Source organism: Pleurodeles waltl, chromosome 12, assembly GCF_031143425.1.
Source record: "Pleurodeles waltl isolate 20211129_DDA chromosome 12, aPleWal1.hap1.20221129, whole genome shotgun sequence".
Classification (NCBI taxonomy): Eukaryota; Metazoa; Chordata; class Amphibia; order Caudata; family Salamandridae; genus Pleurodeles; species Pleurodeles waltl.
This window is the reverse complement of record NC_090451.1, coordinates 378,415,776-378,438,715: the sequence shown is the minus strand read 5'-3', so window position 1 is coordinate 378,438,715 and position 22,940 is coordinate 378,415,776.

Sequence of the window (22,940 nt, the reverse complement as noted above, 5' to 3'; positions counted from 1 at the left end):
ATATAAATCACAGGCCTTTCTGTGCCTTGAAGTTGATCCAGATGATAGGGATTAGTTGGCCTGGCACATGTTGAGTACTTGCAGCATTTGTAATGTGACCAATAGCACTACATATATGCAGAGATCAGTTAATTTGGTACACACCTTGTTGTGCATGCTGTGCTGTTAGATAGTTGATAAGTAGGCTGCATTGGCATGTAATTCCTCAGGGACATTCTATCAACGGTACTGTGATTTGGATTGCATGTGCTATTTGTGAGGAAGTGTTAGATTATCATCTGTACATGTATCACACTATGATGACACTAATGTTTGCCTGTCTCTTTTTTACAGCTGCCCACATGAATGCCCAGGAAATTCGTGAGTTTCAGAGGCGGGCAGTGCGGTACAGGCACATCCTCGATGTGGAGGCTGGGTGTCGCATGATGGGAAGGCGGTATCGTCAAGAAAGAGCCACAGGAGCATGGAGGGCTTTTAGCCAAGGGGGGCCAGCATTGGCCACAACAGGTGCCGCCAACATACCAACTGCAGACACAGTGGAAAATGGAATCTCAGTGACTCCAGTTGGACCATCAACATCAGCAGCACAAGGCACTACTGCAGCACCATCTATACCACCCCCCCCAACCACAGCACTAGCACCTGCTACATCCAGTGCAACAAAACCACCACAGCAGGTGGTATGGACATGGCTGCATTGCGCCTCCTACAACGGGACATGCAAAGGATGGTTCGGAGCCTGGATAGTCTCCAGCAAGAGGTGTCCCGCAACAGCAGGAGACTGAGATCCATCAAAAAATTTTTTAGGAAGGCAAACCTCTGAATACAGTTTTTCTCACCCCTAATTCCGTCCCCTCCCTCCTCTTTCTCAATACTGTTTTTTAATGGGTTTACGGGGTTTAGTGATAGGTTAGAGCAGGCTATTAGTTTAGATAGGATAAGTAGGTTGGGGGTGGGAGGAGTTATATTATTACATGTTGGTTTGTGGGTGGGTGGGTGTTAGTTGATGTTGGGGTTTATGTGTATTAAAAAAATAAAAAATGAATAATTTTTTTTATATATTTGTTTATGATTAGTTAATATGTGTTTAGGTTAGTATATGTTGTCCTACATGTGTCCCGTCATATAAGGCAGGGTGGGGGTTGATGATTAGAGTGTTTAGTTACATGTGGTAAGTAAGTTTAGCATAGGGTAGTTAGGGCCAGTTGTGGGTAATGTATAGTTAGGATAGGTAAGGATAGGTGTTTGACATAGTTTAAGTTATCTTTCATACATGTATAATAAAGTTTTAGGTACTCCTTTACGGTATGTGTCATATGCTTGGGGATCTGGGCCTTTGCATGAGTGTACAGTGGAAAATGTGTGTTTGCCTGTGTGTTCCATCCTGCAGCCACATCCCATTCTTGATATGTTTATTCCCACTTCCAAATGAGCTGTCACATTGGCAGCTACAACAAAGCTACATGTCTATGCATCTGCCATCCATTGAACCCACCACTCAAGGTTACTATGGTTCCCATGTATTAGAGAGGTAGGTGAGATTTTAAAGCTGTCATCGTTTGGGTCCTGTGTTGGAATCATGGGCACTGTGGAACGTCTGCCTGCAGCCTGATGTTCATGTGAACCCTGATAAACTTATGAAGTTCAGTATAAATCACACCTATGATTTTTTTCATTGTACTCCCAGGTGACATTATTGGACAATAACGTCACCTGGGAGTACAATGAAACAAATCACTCTAAAACATCCATTCCTGCTGTATGGTGTGGTTGTGAGATTTAAATTTAGAGTTATATGTCACATACACAATGATTGTCTTGTAGGGGATGTGGGCAGCATTGAGTTTCATCTTGTAGATACCCTGGCCCTGACATATATAATTTTTACACAGCATTATACTGTTTGTGATGCTTTAATTTCAGAAATGAGCCACAAGCAGCACAGATGATTGTAAAATCCAGACCCTTGTGCATGGATATCAGACCACATTCTTTCTACACTATTGTATTGACATTCTGTAGCCATTGACATGTTAAATGCATCACAAAACACCTGCACAGTAGATGTGTCACATTATACAAGACAAAATGTTTGTGTAAATTGCTGTTTATTGTAAAGTGCTGTAGTACAATATTTACATTGTCCAGGATTGTAAGTCTATTAGTGTGAAACATTCTATTGTGACGCAACACAAGTGCAATGTTGAGGGACATGTCATTGGACATGCTGCGATGGAGTGTCATTCAGTGCAGAGGAACATGAATTGCCAAATAGGTAGTGAGAGACAATTGCAGTCCACAGTGGTAAGGTAAACAGTGTGTTGGAGAACAGTGCATTTTACCAAATGTAGCAAGACTGGCATGTTGTCAAGCACAGGACATAGGAAAATCACTGCCCATGTGGCATGGAGTGGTGCTACCGGGTACTCCTATGGGTGAAGGTGATCTGTTCCACGTCTTCATCTTCTGATGTGTGTGTAGTCTCCTCTGCCCTTGGTGGTGGTGGGTTTGAGTGGGCAACACACACTTCAGTGTTTGGAGAAGTGGACTCAGAATTCCTGGTAGCTGCCAACTGTAGAACTATTAAGGGATTACCTGCAGCAAGGAGGAGCTGCTGGTTATTGAGTATGGCAGCAACATTGCTGTGGTAGGCAGCCAGGTTGGCCCTGAGAGGGTCATGATTGTAGTCATGCATGCAGTGAAAAGTGTGGGAGGCCAGGTGTTGTGGCAACTCCCTCACTGCAGTGGTGAAGTCCCTCACACACGGTTGTAGTCCTTGCAGTAGTGATTGTTGGACTTGCATGTCTGCTGACTATTCTGCAGATGTCATCATGCACATGCGCATCCACTCAAGGCTCGCTGCCATATTTGCATCCCCACCGGCACCTCCTTGGCCAGCTCCTGCTGTACTCCCACAACTGTCCTCTCAAAGGTGGTCCGAGTGTCATCAGAGTCCTCAGCTGTGTTTAAGCTGGCAGGCTGTACTTTTGGGGTGGTGGGTGGGTCCTCTGTGATTGCTGCTACATCTGTGCTCCTCCTTGCGACTGAAGGTGTGGTCTGGAGGGTTCCCAGGACATCTTGGAGGGTTTCCTGGGTAATGGTTGTCAGCTCGTCATCCATGTCATTAGGGTAGTCCAGGAAAGGCATATTCACAGGGGAGCCATCGTCCTCTGCAATGAGATATTGTACAATTAGTGTGTCTGTGTTGTGGCAGTTGTAATGTGACATCACTGACTTCCTATTAGTGGAACATTGTAATCTCGGTTCCTGTTCATTGTTCCTGTCATTAAGATTAGCATTCTCACAGGTCTATGCCCCACCTGCATGTCACATGAAGTGTGGGCAGTTTGGGGAATTGTCTGCGTCACATCCGCTAGGTGTAGGTTCTGTCCAAATTGTGTCTTGCCACCTTCTTGTCCTACTCAACCCTCCCTCTACTACCATTAGCATGGTGAGGCCTTGCATTGCCTGTTGGTGTTCTGATGCCACTTGCACAACACATAACAATATGGGACTGACCCAGTCTATGATATTTCACCTACACCTATACGTTGCTGAGACCTAGCACGTACCATGTATTGCATTGGCATGACAGGATACAGGTGTCAGCATTGGTAGTGTGTCATGTTGATGCTTGCGAATGTGTGCTACATTGCATTGCACAGATGGGCCTGGCAGAGTTCCCCCTCAATGCTGTTGTGTTAGCAGTATGACAGCTGAGATAATGCAAGGTGGCATTGCAGCTGTGGTGCTAAGAAATGGCGTTAGTCTGCGTAAAAAATGTTGACGCCAAACTGCGTTATCGCAGTTTTGCGCCAAAAAGTATAAGTGTGGCCCAGAGTTTCATGGCTTGCCCAAAACCTTGTAATTCTTTACTCAATATTAGAAGAGGCACCAGACGTGGCTGCTATGATAATCACTATCAACAGGAATATCACTAAATTCTCTACTTAGTGGGCATGCGAGCGCAGTGGTGCCCTGTGACATTTCACCTAAGGTGCCTACCTCAATCCGTGCCAAGACCAAACCATAAAATAGAACTGCAGGGTCTCGGACATGTCAAATAGGAAGCAACCAGCGGGAGGTAAGTCAGGTAGAAGCCACTAAAACAGGCCCACTACTGATAGAAAATTCACTACAAAAGCAAAACTAGCTGAAGCACAGCAGCTTTGACATCCAAGTCAGATGCACATTCTTAAATAACTGATAATCCAATGTGACTTACCTTAATATTGAATAGACATAATTCCCATCACATAAGACAGAAAGAAAAGCAAGTGAGCAGGGCATAGTTAACTATCTAGAACATCTGAGCATCTGGGGGTGAGTGTTACCACATTCACCGCCCATATACCTAAGATAAAAGGGAAGTGACTGTGACAAACAACTTGTGACATTAGATGACAAGCCATCAGGTTGCATTAAGGTGACCAAAACTGATAGACTGCTCCTCTTGAAAGATTATGAGCAAATGTAGGTAGTCAGGCAATATTGAACCACTTTGAATTCATCTGGCCAAGAAAAGTCAATATTCAGAGGAGATTAGGCTACTGACATTCTCCTCTGATATCAGACAGGTATTAGAGTACCCAATAAATAGGGAGGAGATTCAACAAATGGTTACATGTGAAAGAGAAATAAAGTACCTGGATAAGAAGACTTTAAAACTAGCTTTTATAAAATATATTATAAAGTACTGCTACCATATTTAGAACATGGGGTCCAAACAAGCAACTTCCTGTTTAAAATGCCAGTTCATTCAGTGAACGTGGGAGCTTGAACCGGAGGACATGGACCCTAGTCCTCCATTTGAAAAGTACACTCCTAGTACATGGTAAGGTCCCACTATAGGAATAATTTAGGGCATCCAATTACCTTGAGTTCAATAAAGTTCATGAAGAAGGGCTGCGAGAAAGAAATGTACTCCAATTCAAGTTTTATGGTTGAAACCTGATGAACAACTGATAGTTAATCTCTCTGATCATGAGCTTTCTCTAACAGACCAACACATTCTGAACAGAGGCCTGTCTTTTGGTCCATCAATTTTTGGAATATCACTCAAACCAAAATAGACCTACTTAAATTTATACGTCATCTTAAACTCAAATCTTTCTTCTCTACTACCACCCTCCTTTCTCCTTCACCACCCCCTCACATAATCCCAGTTACTTTTCTGTTCAAGACTTAGAAGACATCAGCTTATTACGTAACCTGTCTAATATTGATGAACCAGATCTTCCACTTTCTTCAATAGTACAAGATTTGGATTTAGAAATTAACCAGTACCACCTTTCTGACTTACGAAAACATTGACTGGCGACCGACTACTTTCTAGTCACCATTGATGTAGTCAGCCTCTACACATCTATCAAACATAGTGATGGCCTAGAAGCTGTTAGAAAATGTCTTTCAACTAAATCAGTGAAATATACGGTAAGCAACTCAATGATTTTGGAAAAGTTGAAATTTTGCTTAGAAAATAATTAGTTTCTTTTTGAATTACATTTCTACTTGCAACTCCAAGGGACAGTGATGGGGGCAAAATTTGCACCACTGTATGCCTGTATCCTGATGGATGCGGTTGAAAATTTCTGGCTTTGGAACGACAAAACTGAAGATCTCTCACAACATATAATTTTTTCGGGACGCTACATTGATGACATTTTGCTAATTTGGCAAGGCCAGAAAAATCTTCTCAACCAATTTTTACAGTCATTGGTACCCAACAGATGGGGAATTGCCATCACGTATCAAATTTCCAACTCGGCAGTTGAATATCTTGACCTCTTGATCTTTATAGAAAATGACAAATTACAGACTAGGTTTTTCAGGAAAACAACAGTGGCAAACTAAATTCTCCATGACTCAAGTTGTCATCCACCTAGTACCATCCGGAACATCCCACAGGGCGAATATAGGAGAGCCAGACTGAATTGTATTAACATACTAGATTATGAAATTATCTCCACCCAAATGACTGAGAGACTCACAACCAGAGGCTATAATCGGAAATTCCTGAATACAACAAAGGATAAATTGAGTGATATGGATCATAACAAGATGCTTTCCAAACCCCACCAGCCTAGAAAGAATTCAGTCATCCATTTCATAACAGAGTTTCATAATGGCCACCATCTTATCCGGAAACATTTGAGAAAACACTGATACCTACTTCAGAACAACTCATCTATTAACAAATACATAACCAACTATCCTCAAATAGGCTTCCGACGAGCTCCTGATCTAAGAGACAAATTATGTTAATCTTTCTTCCAAGTCAAGCCCTCCAGCACATTCCTACCTTCGAAACCAAAAGGCTTCTATACTTGCAGCAAATGTTCTATTTGCAAATTGGGTCTCTCAAACATTCAGAAATCTGATGCCAGGGCACCACTTGTAGAACACTTTAATGAATTTCATCCCCATGACCGTACTTTTACTTTCTGTGGCCTTCGACGTATTATATCATCTCCCAGGCGGGCAAATTACCACTGCGTCTGCGTCAGGAGGAAAGTCGTCTGATAATTCTATACAACACAGTTAATCATGGACTTAATAAAGACCACGAGTGGCATTATTGGTTGATGTGATGTGCCAGTTGAGTACTCTTACCATTAGGTTAATGCACAAGTGTCAGAAAAGATAACACACTTTTATTTAAAGAACATTTACTAAGGCTGGTGCAAAACACTAATGTATGCCTATGTTTCTCCTGACAAATAGTTACTACTTGACTTTTGAATTGATTCATATTCTGACAGACGTTATTCCCCCGTTTATTGTGTCATTTGGTAGGGTGGACATGTGTTGTTCTGTGTACATTGGAAAATTATGAACATTGTTTCCCTCAAACAAGTTTTTTATAGTATATCTCATTTAAACAGAACCCTGTTCCATGATCTCCCTTCATCCTTAATAGAGGTTATATAGTTATCTTTATATTAGCAGCTGCGCTCCGTATATCTAGTTTGCTTGCTGCACAATATCACCATATTTAGCCTTTTCTTTTGGTTAGTGTATTAGCTCTCTGCCTATAAAAAGGACCAAAGTTACATCTTTATAAGATGGCGCCGCCCGCTTATGATATGGAGCCTGACGGTGCCTTCGGTGTTGAGCCCTCTTTAGTGTCCTTTTTGTAATATTAATATCGAAGTAGGATGTACACCATACCGATTTCTAATGTATTGCTATATTATTCTTTCCCTTGGATAATGCACTAGCCCTTCTTCTATGATAAGGATGCTAGTTACACCGTTGATAAGATGGCGCCGCCCATATATGCCATGGAGTTTAACGGTGCTTCCAGTGTTTAGTCCTTTTTCTGTGTTCCTTCCTCTTCAATAATATCGAGGTAGGACTTACACCATATCGGTTACAAATAAAAGACATTCTATCGAGTCTGCGCGTCCCTTCAAAAATGGCGATGGACGCGAACGAATACTAACCTGATTTCACCGAATTAAATAGGTGAGAACCGATATCAAATCATTGCCTTCTGTTATGCTCTGTGTATTTGATAACTGTCTCTCTGTGTGCCCTGGATATTCTAAGGATAGCTTTGCAATCTTTAGGTTACTCGTACTTATTTTATTAAAAGTACCATGCTCACGACAGCCACTGAATACGAGCACAATAATATGATTGACTCTTCCAAGTAGATATACAATTCTTTCTATATTATTGTCTCTCTGTCATATTCTGTATAATTGCTAACTAATTTTCTGTAAGTCTTGGATATTTTCAGGATAGCCTTGTATTTTCGAGGTCACTCAAACTCATTATATAACACGTACCATGTTTTCGCCAGCCTCTGAAAACGAGCATGATTGTTTTTCTATTTGTATTCATCTTTGCCTGTTTTAGGTATCTTCAATTTAAAAACGTTACATGTCTATTCCATACATTTATTTACAGATTATCTGTTGAATCAGTGACTTTACAGCAGATTGTTTGAAGCAAAACATTGCTCATATAGCATGGTATGTTGCAATAACTTGTAGGCTGAGCTTCTGCTTTATTTTGCGATCCATCTATTTGTATTACAACTTGGAGTCACTTACCTTCTAACAATAAAACTTGAATTGGAGTACATTTCTTTCTCGCAGCTCTTCTTCATGAACTTTACTGAACTCAAGGCAATTGGATGCCCTAAATTATTCCTATAGTGGGACCTTACCATATACAGGGAGTGCAGAATTATTAGGCAAGTTGTATTTTTGAGGATTAATTTTATTATTGAACAACAACCATGTTCTCAATGAACCCAAAAAACTCATTAATATCAAAGCTGAATATTTTTGGAAGTAGTTTTTAGTTTGTTTTTAGTTTTAGCTATGTTAGGGGGATATCTGTGTGTGCAGGTGACTATTACTGTGCATAATTATTAGGCAACTTAACAAAAAAAAAAATATATACCCATTTCAATTATTTATTATTACCAGTGAAACCAATATAACATCTCAACATTCACAAATATACATTTCTGACATTCAAAAACAAAACAAAAACAAATCAGTGACCAATATAGCCACCTTTCTTTGCAAGGACACTCAAAAGCCTGCCATCCATGGATTCTGTCAGTGTTTTGATCTGTTCACCATCAACATTGCGTGCAGCAGCAACCACAGCCTCCCAGACACTGTTCAGAGAGGTGTACTGTTTTCCCTCCTTGTAAATCTCACATTTGATGATGGACCACAGGTTCTCAATGGGGTTCAGATCAGGTGAACAAGGAGGCCATGTCATTAGATTTCCTTCTTTTATACCCTTTCTTGCCAGCCACGCTGTGGAGTACTTGGACGCGTGTGATGGAGCATTGTCCTGCATGAAAATCATGTTTTTCTTGAAGGATGCAGACTTCTTCCTGTACCACTGCTTGAAGAAGGTGTCTTCCAGGAACTGGCAGTAGGACTGGGAGTTGAGCTTGACTCCATCCTCAACCCGAAAAGGCCCCACAAGCTCATCTTTGATGATACCAGCCCAAACCAGTACTCCACCTCCACCTTGCTGGCGTCTGAGTCGGACTGGAGCTCTCTGCCCTTTACCAATCCAGCCACGGGCCCATCCATCTGGCCCATCAAGACTCACTCTCATTTCATCAATCCATAAAACCTTAGAAAAATCAGTCTTGAGATATTTATTGGCCCAGTCTTGACGTTTCATCTTGTGTGTCTTGTTCAGTGGTGGTTGTCTTTCAGCCTTTCTTACCTTGGCCATGTCTCTGAGTATTGCACACCTTGTGCTTTTGGGCACTCCAGTGATGTTGCAGCTCTGAAATATGGCCAAACTGGTGGCAAGTGGCATCGTGGCAGCTGCACGCTTGACTTTTCTCAGTTCATGGGCAGTTATTTTGCGCCTTGGTTTTTCCACACGCTTCTTGCGACCCTGTTGACTATTTTGAATGAAACGCTTGATTGTTCGATGATCATGCTTCAGAAGCTTTGCAATTTTAAGAGTGCTGCATCCCTCTGCAAGATATCTCACTATTTTTGACTTTTCTGAGCCTGTCAAGTCCTTCTTTTGACCCATTTTGCCAAAGGAAAGGAAGTTGCCTAATAATTATGCACACCTGATATAGGGTGTTGATGTCATTAGACCACACCCCTTCTCATTACAGAGATGCACATCACCTAATATGCTTAATTGGTAGTAGGCTTTCAAGCCTATACAGCTTGGAGTAAGACAACATGCATAAAGAGGATGATGTGGTCAAAATACTCATTTGCCTAATAAGTCTGCACTCCCTGTACTAGTAGCATATTTAGAACATGTTTTTATCCATAAATTGGAGCACAGCAAGGACTCTACCACAATGGGAGAAGCTATAATAGCAATTGTCTCAAAACCAGGCCATGACCTAATGTTGTGCTCTGTATTTAAGCCTTTTGCTATCTTTATCATGGACTATAAAATGTATTACAAAATCTTGGAAAAGACACTCAACAAAATTCTACCTACCCTAATATACCAAGACTGTAGGAAAAGGGCTCTTTTCACATGATCTTCCCCATTTTATTTAGACTGATGTTGATGTTTTTTTTACTCTGTGCACTGGAACTCAGCTAACCACTGCATATGCTTTGACCCCTAAAACACTTTAAAATTGGATTTTCCTGATTGGCATATTTAACCTACCTATAAGCCCATAGTACATGCTGCAAGGGTACCCAGGGTCTGTAAGTTAAATGTTACTAATGGAATGGCACACCCATAGTGCAACCCCACTGCAGTGATAGCGCAAACATGACTGCAGGCCTACCACTGTAGCCTGACTGTGTAGTTTTAAAACGGCAAATTCTACCTATCAAAATAATCCTTTTTAACAGACCTTTACCTCCTTTTTAAATATGAATAAACCCCCTAAGTAGGCCTTGCAGCATATGTATTACAAGCCAGCACACCTGTGAAGTTGGATATGTAGTAAATATTTTGGAAAATGTGCATTTAGCAAGATGCCTTTTCCCTGCTGAAACCATTTGGGGGCCCTTTTGCATTTGCACAAGCTCCAATTGTCTCCCATGACCTGAAAAGCCTTCTTGTTGGGAAATGAATTTGCTCTCATAGCTGACAAAAAATACCTTGGGTATAAGGATGTGTTTTGTTCCTCTGGCAGGGTGACCATCTGGGCTGTGCCCAGGAACCTGATTAACTTCAAAGGGGCCTACCTTGCCACAAGCAAATGTTAGCTGACAACTGGGAATGGGCCTACTTTGTTTTCCCAATCAAGCAGGCATCAATCGCAGTGGGAAAGGAGTTGCCCCAAGAACTGGTTTGAGGATACTGCAGAAGAGGAGTTTATTATTTCCTTGGCCACACCTCGGGAGGGGTACACACGCTCGGCACAAGGGAAGAAGGGTTTCACCATCTCAGAATTGAGCAGAGAGGAGCATTATGGGATTACTAATAGTAGGCACAGAATACCTGTTGCAAATGTGGTTAGGGTTATCCCTGGGAACAGTTTCCCTATTGGTTAGAAGGGGACACTATTTACCCACATTCTAATGCAAGGCACAAATAGGACACTCCTGGGAACCCTCGTCTGAACTTTGCTGGACCTGTGGAACACAGAAGAAAAACTAGACTTGCTGTGAAGACCTGCGGAGAGGCCTGAAAATGCTGAACCTGCTCCTACGTGAACATACAACAAAGAGGTGAACTCCAATAGTCAGTTGGCTGACCTCTTGTTATGTTACAGGGACACAACAAGCTGCAGGAGCCCCCTTTTACTGAAGAGCCCAGCTGACCACATCCCAGCTGCCCTGAACCCTGCTGGTGGCTTCTGCAGGGGTGAATATTCCAAGTGCTGTTCCTGAGGTCCTGGCATCATTGACTGTGTCTAAGTGTATTCTTCCCAACACCCTGAGGAACCTGGGAGGTAGGACATTTTTGGCTCTAAAGACCTCTGGTGGACAGGGACAAACCTTCCAAGTTTATCAGATGAAAGCTCATTGTGGCTGGGCCAAAAAGTTCTATTACTACAGCTTTGAGATTTTCTGCAGCATTCAGTGGGATGTCACAGAGAGGATATCTGTAAATGTAGAACTCTGTTCTGCTACAGATTGCAGCCTTGCCCTGCTGGAGGAATACAAGCTCAATAAGAGACTAAATCCAAATGTAGAAAACTCCATGATGTGAAGGCACCAAAATATCTGGCAGGCAAGGGACCTTCATTTGGCATGAATTATTTCTGCCCAGAGCTTTCCTTACAAAAGTCAGCAGCTTCACTGGGACCCCATCCAAAGGGTATCTGACCTTCTGAAGCCATTCTTGACCACAGCCTGCTGGCTTTCCCAGCCAATGAATTTTTACTTCCATTTCTGAGACTAAGGGGCCGTTTTAAATGTTCACAGAGAGGGAACTCCATCGCAACAGTGACTGTATTCCGTCCCCACCATTAAGGCGGGCCACAGTTTGACAATGACAGAGGCTACATTGTTGCCACCATGGTCAAACTAGTTCAAACTTCACTGATTACCCAACAGAGTAAGGTCTGTTGGAGATTTGACTATATGTCCGCCAACCTGATTAGATTGGCAGACACATAGCTGTTTTGCAATGCCATTCACAGCCAAAAAAAAACTAGCAGTAATGAGCACTGAAAATAATTCAATGTGCCCTTGGCCATGGGAAGAAACTCCCATAGTGAGGGGGGCATTGCTTGTTTTTATTTTTAAAAAGAAAATCCCACTTTAGCATTTCCTTTTTGAAAATAATATTAAATGTAACTGTGATGTACAGCTCTGTTATGTTTGAAGGGACCATCCAGCAAAGTTACAATGTATTGGCAGGAACCACCTTGATGGCAGTTCCTGTCAATGGTTGAAATGTCTACTAGCCTGACTACTGTTTAGGCTTGACTAAAGCAGGGTCAAAACTGATTTGCAATTGGCTTGTCCAAACTGAGGTGACATGGTGTCCAAAATAATCATGTACTGGGATGCGGCCTGAGGGATCAGCAGTGGCTGAAATTAATTCAAGCATTCCATCCATCACATGTTTGTATACTTTACATGCAACAGTGGCAGCTGTGATTTGGAAAGCAAATTACACAAAATGTGCATACCTCTAAATACTTGAAGGCTAGACAGGACATGTGGTTGTTTTATTATTACTGATTAAGGGCATAACAAGTTTTAAAAAAGAGGTAGAGTAGGCCTCAGAATCTCTAATTTTGCCTGGTCTTAATATGATCAAACACCTGACTTTACTCTCTTTCTGCATCCTGGTGGTATGAAGTGAAATAAGCGCATAAAGAGGTGGTGGCTCTCAATGGTGGCCCGAAGGAAATTGTAATTTCGGGATACAGTTCATTACCTTTTCCATAGATGATATTTCTGCTCCTCCTGACAAAGTCTGCCTCCCTATCAGGATTTTCTAAAATATTTATGACAGATTGGCCTGGTCCAGAGACAGTTGGTGTTCATTACATCGGGACTGTGTTTCTGTCGCGCTGCGGCCGCAAACACGGGCCGCCACTGCACGGCACTCGTTAAACACCGCAGCCCGCAGGCAAGCCGTGGGGGAAGCCGCAACTCAGGTCAGGGGTCGCGGCACTCGCCGCGCCCCCTTCTTTTGTTTTTCACTGCAAGGGCAGACGCGGCAGGGGAAGAGACTCCGAGTTGGGTCTCGAACCTGCCGCGCATAGCTCATTTAGTGCGCTTCACATTCTGGTACATTAAAGATATTTAGAAAACCCTCTTTTCCCTCACTTACCGGTCACACAGGCAAAAGCCGACTGCCTGCACATGATTTATTTTTATGCATACTTCCTCCTTTCCCAGCATGCTGTTCACATCCTCTCTTCCCTGCATGCATTGCTTTCCTTTTCTAGACACATGTTCCCTAGCATTAACCATGACCTTTTCCCCAATCCAAGATGGTGGCATTTCTACTTCCTGTTTTTCACTTCCTGTCTATGGGTATATAAGGGGAATTTAGCTTCTTTCTCATTGCGTTGCAACACTCCTTTGGTGGTAGTCACGCTCCGGCTGGTTTCCTCTTATGGAGCCAGTTATTCTTGACCTGTCTTTCGTCTCCAGTATTCCTGTACTCCCGGATCTTCAGTTCTAACGTCCCTGTGTCCTCCTTCTGTTTCAGGGAGTTCCTGTTGGAGTTTTTTTTACCCTTTTGGGGTTTTTCCTCTGGGACTCCTTCTGGAGGGCTCGGACTGTAGTGGCTTGCTATTGTCAAACAGCACCGTGGCTACCAGAAGGGGTCGCCCCTACCTCGGCCAAAGCAGAACCTGCCGGAACCGGGGACGTTCCCCTCCTCTCATCAACTTCGACGGTAAGCCCAGAGTGAACCGTGACAGTTTCCCAACTATTTTTGATTGACTAATTGCTTCCCACAGTTTGTGGCATGAGAAGTGTGATCAAGCCAATGTCACTTGTGATCAAGAAGGAAGTAGAGTCTACTCTTACTTAAAAGTATTCTACATACATTATTTTCCTGATGACCAATGCATGTAAACTTCTTTAGCCCAATACATTTTGAACTCATCAACATGCCCTTAAGTGGCTTTGATTGCAATTTTCTTGTTCACATAGTTAGGATTCAAGAGTTGATTGTGTTTCTTTGTTGTACCTGATATCTCTGGGCAAACTTTGTTTCAAAATTTTGGTTTCCCTTTGATTGAACCTTTGACCATTGTGTATGGACTGCATTTCATCGGTAACACACCACTGTCCACAGCTTGGGAGCTTCTTAAGCAGGCTGCTTCTACTGTGAGCTGTGACTTTTGAAATACAAAACTGAAATTACACTAAATTGGGAAAGATTAAGGTTGCCTTCCCTTACCAATAACCTTCTCTTCAGATTCCAAGCAAGAGTAGCATTCCTACATCTTCATGTTCCTTATCACTGGCTGTGATTATTGCTCCATTTCGCGTGTAATGAATACATGGTTATTTTTGTATACAATCAGACATCTGTGGTCCACAAATGCTTGCATTATGGATTTCGTTTGTAATAATGTGTTCATTTCTTGGCCCTAAGGATGATCCTGATACAATGGCCTACGGCTTCAAGGGTTATTAATGCATTCAGAATTAGCATGTACAGACTTCTGCCTATTGGGAAAATTGTTTCTATTCTTTAGGGGAATTTGGTATTAATAGATGGTCAACATGTTTCTGGTGCTAATGATATATGTCAAGTCTGATCCATTATAAAGCTGATGATGGTATGCAGTTATGTTGAGTCCATGTCTTTCTGGATGTGAAATTTCAGAGTCATCACTCACCTGCTCTCTTTCAGTAACCACTTCCTTTCTTGTGCCTGGAGTTTGACTATTTTCTTATTACCATCATTATTGCTCATCATCATTTGTGGAGTTTTGCCTCTCCAGAGTGACAATTTAACTTCTGGTATCTTTCTTTTTGGACGTGCTTTACACCATAGTTTCTGACCAAGATGCTGGTGCCTTTGTTATGTCTGTTTTCTTTTTGAGGAGTTCTACTTCACCCTTACCTGGATGACTGACAAGCTTTTACTCAATCTCTCAAGTCGGTCAATCATGCTAATCCAGAGTCTCTATAGTATTGCATAAACTGGGGTATTCTACTTTATCTTCCTTCCCCCTCCTCCTCATTCTTCGAGCTTAAAAGCTTATACCCAATCACTATTTTGAACTGGTGTTTCAGTAGATCCACCTTAATCTGGAGGCACTTTTTGCTGCTTTATGATTGTCAAGGCCACTAACCTCTATCGGAATGTATAGACTATGTGAATCCCACTAGTCTGTTACTTCACCAATGAAGTCAGGCTCAGCCAAGAATCAAACAGTGCTGGTGGAGAAGTAAAGGGGAAAGGGGGATCCTAAATGAGAGATAGCTGGAAGAGGAGTCATCTCTGTACACTTCTAGCTTGATCTAGGCTAACTACCTCTGGTGTTGTGATTTCTTTATCTGGCTAAATTCACCATTAATTTCATTACAACACTGTACAAGCAACATGGAACTACATGTATGGAGAACACAATATATACACTCATACTCAGGACCTTGCCAAAAAAGATTCCAATCACTCAGTGTAGCTCTGGTCAGGTAGTTGCTTCTCAGCTGATTGTTGTGCTGTACCTCACAAAGTCCGCAGCTAGTCCTTCACATCTACAATGAGTGACCAATAGGTTCTTTCTTTATAGAATCACTACTGTGAAAATTTCGATTCTGTTGGAGAAATATGTAATGTATTGTATAAATGCCTTTTGTTGCATATGCAAGTGAATAAAGATCTTTCCACTAACCTTGCGTCTTTTGTTTGCTGTTGTTCTAACAAACAAGGGAAACCCACAGGTAACAAGGGACCAACGGTAGATTTGTTTACAAGGAAACAAGGGTCTCTTGGGAGGAGTATACACATAATATCACATAGAGATACCTTTAAGTCTATGTCAAAATTTTGGTATGTTAGAAATATGTTTATTACACAACAATAGAAAACATTGTAGTGGGAAAACAACATGCAACTGAAGGAACAAAATACTTAGGCATATTAGTTGTGACAATGAGAGGATCCAAAGAACAAATTAGTCACAAACTCATAGTACCGCATGGTTTGGTTACATAATTGGTAACCTTCTTGGTTCATCTCAGGCATTACCTTAAGTCTTTATGATGATCCCAGCATTTAAATAAGGGATCGAAACGTCGTCAACCTGAGTACCTTGACTCTTTTGTATCAATTATGTTTTTTGACATGAGCATGTGTAATACATTTATTTCTAATAAGTAAAAAATTTGACATAGACTTCATTGTATCTCTATGTGATATGGCGTGTATACTCCTCCCAAGAGATACTTGTTTCCTTGTAAAAAAAATTGGGGCATATTTATACTCCGTTTGCGCCGAATTTGCGTCGTTTTTTTCGACGCAAATTCGACGCAAAACTAACTCCATATTTATACTTTGGCGTTAGACGCGTCTAGTGCCAAAGTTCATGGAGTTAGCGTCATTTTTTTGCGTGAACACCTTCCTTGCGTTAATGATATGCAAGGTAGGCGTTCCCGTCTTAAAAAATGACTCCGATACTATTGCGTCGGATTTATACTCCCGGGCAAAAATGACGCCCGGGAGTGGGCGGGTCTACAAAACCCGCATTTGCGCCGGATTTTAGCGCCTGGGTCAGGGCAGGCGTTAAGGGACCTGTGGGCTCAGAATGAGCCCAGAGGTGCCCTCCCCTGCCCCCAGGGACACCCCCTGCCACCCTTGCCCACCCCAGGAGGACAGCCAAGGCTGGAGGGACCCACCCCATGGACATTAAGGTAAGTCCAGGTAGGTATTTTTTTGTATTTTTTTTTGTGGCATAGGGGGGCCTGATTTGTGGCCCCCTACATGCCACTATGCCCAATGACCATGCCCAGGGGACAGAAGTCCCCTGGGCATGGCCATTGGGCAAGGGGGCATGACTCCTGTCTTTGCTAAGACAGGAGTCATTTCAATGGGGGATGGGCGTCGTAAAAAAATGGCGCAAATCGGGTTGTGGCGATTTTTTTGCCTCAGCCTGACTTGCACCATTTGTGGACGCCCATACGCCATTTCCCCCCTACGCCGGCGCAGCCTGGTGTACGTTGTTTTTTTTAACGCACACCAGACAGCGCCGGCGGCTAACGCCGGCTAACGTCATTCAATAAATACGGCGCCCGCATGGCGCTTCAGAATGGGGTTAGCCGGCGCTAATTTTTTGGATGCAAAACTACGTTGGCGCAGTTTTGCGTCAAAATGTATAAATATGGGCCTGTGTTTGTTGCTGGCACTACAAGAATGAATCAAAGCCAATTTGTGGAACCATGCAGATGATCAGTGTTAGCTGTGGACCACAACTGAGAAGCAAGAGGTGACTGAATGAATTGCAGTTAAGTAATAGCAAAGTCCATGGTCTATAACAAAGGGAGAGTCTTCCTCCTAGTCTGGAGGGCAGAATCTAAGCACCCAAACATGATGTGGGTGTAGAATTAGTATAGCTGCACCCAAGATGGCTGGCAGTTTTTGCTGTATCTTCAAATCATGTGTAAGTCCTACGAGACAATCTGAATTAAGGGAACTGCCAGTGAATGGGTGGCCAGGATATGTCACAGGAAGGAAGACAAGCTGAGGAAGAACAGGCCAGACAATGCAGGCCAATAATGCTCTGGGCTCTTTCGTGCTTGCTGCCCTTTCCTTATTATTTCACTTTCACAGTAGGAGATGGTCGTTCAGGATCTTCTGATTCTAATGCAACAGTTGATTGCTGCCCCCTGTCTTGGGGGCTGGACTGTGCTGTGGATGGTAATAGTGACCTGTCCACTGGAGGGCTCATGTAATCAACATCAGTCAAAAGATGTCAAAATGCACTAGCCTCTTTACTAAACAGGAGTGATGCACATCTCCATATTGCTATGCATTCACAGCCAACTATACAAAACAGCTATATATTTGTAGACAGCAGAAGAGGAAAGGGATTAGGGAGGCAACAGAGATACTGAATAATGCCGCTCTAACTCATCACTCTGCTGACATCCACTGGTCATAATGGATATCCAAAGACAAAGCAGCATATTTATACTCTGTTTGCGCCAGATTTGCGCCATTTCTTTTAAGCAAATCCGGCGCAAACTTAACTCCATATTTATATTTTGACGCTAGACCTGTCTAGCATCAAAATATTGGAGTTAACGTCATTTTTTGCCTGCAGAAAACTACCTTGCATCAATGAGATGCAAGGTAGACAATTCCGGGCAAAATATTACTCTAAGGCCTTTGCGCCTTATTTATCCTCCTGTGCAAAAATCATGCACGGGAGGAGGAGGGCCTTAAATAATGGTGCTCAGCCTGTTTAGCGTCATTATTTAACTCCTGGGTCAGGGCAGGCGTTAGGGGACCTGTGGAACATTTTCCATGGACAAAGGCCAAGGAAACAGGTCACAGGTGCCCTTCCCTGCACCCAGGGACACCCCTACCCACCCACACCCACACCTGGAGGACACCTAAGGATGGGGGACCCATCCCAGGTAAGTCCAGGTAAGTTTTTTTTTTTTTTAAGTGCCATTGGGAAGCCTAACTTGGGTCCCCCCTACATGGCACTGTGCCCAATGGCCATGACCAGGGGACATAAGTCCCTGGGCATTGCCATTCGGCAGGGGGGCATGACTCCTGTCTTTACTAAGACAGGAGTCATGTCCATGGTGGTTGTGCGTCAAGATAATGAAGCTAGGCAGGTTAGAGTCATTTTCCTGACTCTAACCTGACTAGCGCCATTCTTTGATGCACAACATCATGTTTCCCCTACGGCTCCCCCACCCGGTTAGCTTCATTTATTTTCAGGCTAATCGGGCCTTACCGCCAGCTAGCATCATTCCTTAAATATGATGCCTTGATGGCTTCCAGGAATGGCGCTAGCCAGCAGTAAACTTTTTGACGCAAACCTGCGCTAACGCAGGTTTGCGTCAAAAAGCATAAATCAGGGCCAAAGTTTATTGTCTTTGATACCTTGTTGTTAGATTAAGTCATCCATCACTAGCAATAGTGAAGTTATACCTTCAAAATACCTCCATGTTTCTGCCTTTCTGTGTAGTGGAATGACTCTCTGTTTAGTGAAATCCTCTACAGAATGATCAGAACCATAAGGAAACTCATACTGAAACTTCAAAATGCCTGCTGGAATTTCCAAACATTATGGGTGTTAAGTTGGTTCATGATAAATGTAATGTGCTCTCTGTGCTGTATACCTGACACAGGTGTCCTGAAAAAGCAATGGAACACTTTTCTTTTTATGAGGTTTTTGAGCACCCTTCTGCCTATGGTTAAAAGGGGGTAGGTTGTAGGTTGGCCTATGTGGGAAATGCTGGGTACACTGCATCAGGTTTGGAGTAAAGGCAGAGATTGCCTCTAGGGTATCTCATTGCATAAGCGTTGATGTGTAGGGAGTATGAGAATAGACACTGTTGCTGTAAATTGAGGTTGCTGTTGACGGAACCTATATAGCCCACAGATTAGAACCCAAAGATGGACCATGCAAATTTGTGGGAAAGAAGCAATAATTATCTGACAGAGAACACTGACCGTGTCATTTTAATAAACCTGAAATGATGTACTCTTCTGTCCCTCACCACAACCACTACTTACCACACTCAAGATGTGTAAGACAAATAGTAGAAGTGAGGAAAGGGTAATGAGTAGAAGTGAGGAAAGGGTAATGTGATAACAGAGAAAACAGGCTCTAGATACCACTCTGCCTCATCACTCAGATGGTCACAGGCAGTTTCCTAAAGGACAGGTATTGAAAAGCAATGATGTATTTAGTAGTCTGTTGTTAAACTTTACCTTCTCAATTCAACAATGAAAGTATATAGGTTTAAAAAACTCTGTGTTACCAGCTCTCTGACTCTTAACACAAATCAGGCTTGATAAACTGAAACAAAATATATATATATATATATTACTGCTTTGTAAATCTCTATCCTGCCAACACATATACCACTTACTAAACATCACTAATACCTTAGTGCCTATAACATATACACAACAATATCAACGATGCGAGGGCAAAGGTTTTCATATTGTTGCTTCACTAAAGAATTCAGGCCCAAAATAACTGTCATCAATGACTACCAAATTGGTTCAAGATATCAAGTCTCCAGCAAGCTCATTTCGAAGTTTGTTTTCTCAAACATGTTTACTTTCAGAATATCTCTATGTAAATTAGTTGGCCTAAACAGCTTCCAAGAAAATAAGATACACAAACACACAAGGGTACTGGCAGCAGCAACATAGCAACTCTATTGCTTAGTAAGAATGTTGTGGCGCACAACTAAAGCTGAACCCACTAATGCAAGATGGTCGCCATCACATAATACCGTGTAAGAGTTCAGGAATTCTGAAACTTGTATTTCAAAGGCAAGCTGTCATCACATAGTGTATTCTCCTTAACTGCACAGCCTTCTGCTAGTTGGTGCCTGCATGTGATGTGCATTTACATCCCTTACCTAGCTGCAGTTACCTGGGAACAGGTGGGACCCTGCAACTGTGATGCTCTGCACTCTGGCACATGAACCTCAAGTCCTGTTTTCCGATCTGCTTCCTGACACACTTCCATAACATCTGGCCCATTCTACCTGACTGCGAGTTACCTCGTTGAGATATGGTGATCTATTGAGAAGCATTTTGAGCTATGTGACTGAAAATGGCTGATCCACCCCAACTGCTTGCAATGCTCTTCTTTAAGGGTGCATCACTGGATTGCTTCACATCATTTCCCATTCAGGGATCATATTTCAAGCCTACGTAGTTGCTTACAGTTCTTATTTTCTTGGTTAAGTCGTCCATGTTTTTCAGGTTTGCTCTGAGAAGGAGCCTCCACCTATAGTTCTTCAGACGGGTTCAATGATTATCAGTAGCGCTATAATTTTGGTTACCAGGAATGTGGAGTTGGTGTTCTGAAGAATTTGCTAACTGATTTTTAATTTCTTATCTCATTTTCTACCTTGCATTCCCTCAGGGAGGTACAGCAAGTCTACTACTAATGGGCTATGCATATGTCCTAATCTTAATCAACATTGTAGTCTTCACTGTTTTCTATTGCCTCATGAATTTAGGATTGGTACAAGGAAGAGGGATGAAGTGGTAATTCTCAAATTACTTATGGGTGACCCTCAATAATCTGAATGCTACTCTTCTTCATCAAAAAGTGTGTGTGTAGATTCAATCAGTTTTATGAAATGTGGCTGAATAATTAAAACTCATTTTGTGGTGGTACAAAATTACATTATCCCTCCTTGTGGCTGTCCTTGATGTTATTAAAATGATCTTTGATATTGCTAAAGCAGGTGTTTTAGTAAACATATTAATGAATATTCATGTATTCTGAGCAATGGATTTGTGTAGAAAATGTAATAATATAGAGAAAAGTAATGCACGCATTTGAAAATGTGTTCACGTGAGTGGCTGCCAATGTTTACGAAGTATATTTTAATGGCTTATTAATATGAAATATGGAGCTTATGTTTGATTAATGTAGCAGTACATCATATTGAGGGTTATGCATTATGTATTGGCTTTATTAATTGCAGGCCTTAACTTAGCGGAGGTCCTGGCCTAGTTGCATGGCCTCATGTCAAGCTGTATTTCTAAACCGATTAATAACATGTTTGCTTGGAGAATTAAATTGTGATTTCCCACTGTGCCCACGAAATGTGCTCATAGCTAAAAGTCTTTCTCATGAGAACCGCTTGCTAGAAGATGCTGTTCTTGTGAAATGTAACATTATCAGTGTAAAATGTGTAAGACTGACTTTCTCAGGAGGAGAACAATGAAAACACTGACTGGAGTACAAGATGCAACAGTATTGTTACCTGACGAGCCGGATGATGAGGACATTAGAAGAGGAACCAATCAGTGACATGTGAACAGAGTACTAGTAGAAATTATAGATTTGAAGTTTTCGTTTTATTGGACAAAGTGTGAACATGCGATCCCTTGACCAATAGGGACTTGGGAAATAGTTTTAGGAAATCTAACTTAGCCAGACTGCACTGAGAAGAAACCACCATTTGCTATTCACCATTCTCCCCATTCCTCTTGAGGGTTTACTTCAAACTGCTTAAAGACTTTGCCTTTTCTGAACTTTGATGCTGAACCCTGATGCCTTGCTGACCGAACTGATGTCCAGATGGCAAAGCCTATCTTAGCTTGCTGGTCCATTTGAGGAGAGGTATATTATTACTGGTGTGTTTCTTAAGACTATTTGCTTTTTCTTTCTAGGTACCAACCACACTATTTTGATAGAGCCATAGTTATATGTTTTCCAAATTTGTGTTTACTAAATTGTTATTGCATGAAGCCCAACATGCTGATGCTAATCTGGTGTTCGATAAGGATCCTCACTAATGAAAGTCTGCTATAGGGAGTAACGTTTGATATCTTTTCTTTGCTGAATCTAAATGGATGTGATAATGTTTGCTCAATTGTTCTTGTTATTCTTTTGCACTGTAACTTTAGGATGTGTAGTGGTTCAAGCTTTGATTGATTACGTTTCCGTTGCCGGTTTGCACAGCCAATGATGTTTCTGTATGTTTACCATTTGATTTTGAGATTATTTTACGTGACCTTAGCATTGTTAATATAGGGAAATAAATATTCTAACTTTTACTAAAAGGTGTGGTTATTCATGACTGAAAAGTCATGGTGTGTTACATTTACTGACTCCGATTGAGTACTAGTGCTATTGATTATCGTTGATTGTTATTGTTATTGATTAGTTATTGATTATTGATCTACATGTGCTGGAGTTATTGTGGGAACATCTTAAATGCAAGTCAAAAGGTTAATCAACCTATTCGCGTTCCCTAGTAAGTTTACTTATTAAGGTCAGATGCGCTAACAATATCAGTGGAATCAATGCTCCGGTCATTTTACACTTATCCACAGTGGTTGACATTGTCAAAAAAGCCACTCTAATGGCCTGTCCA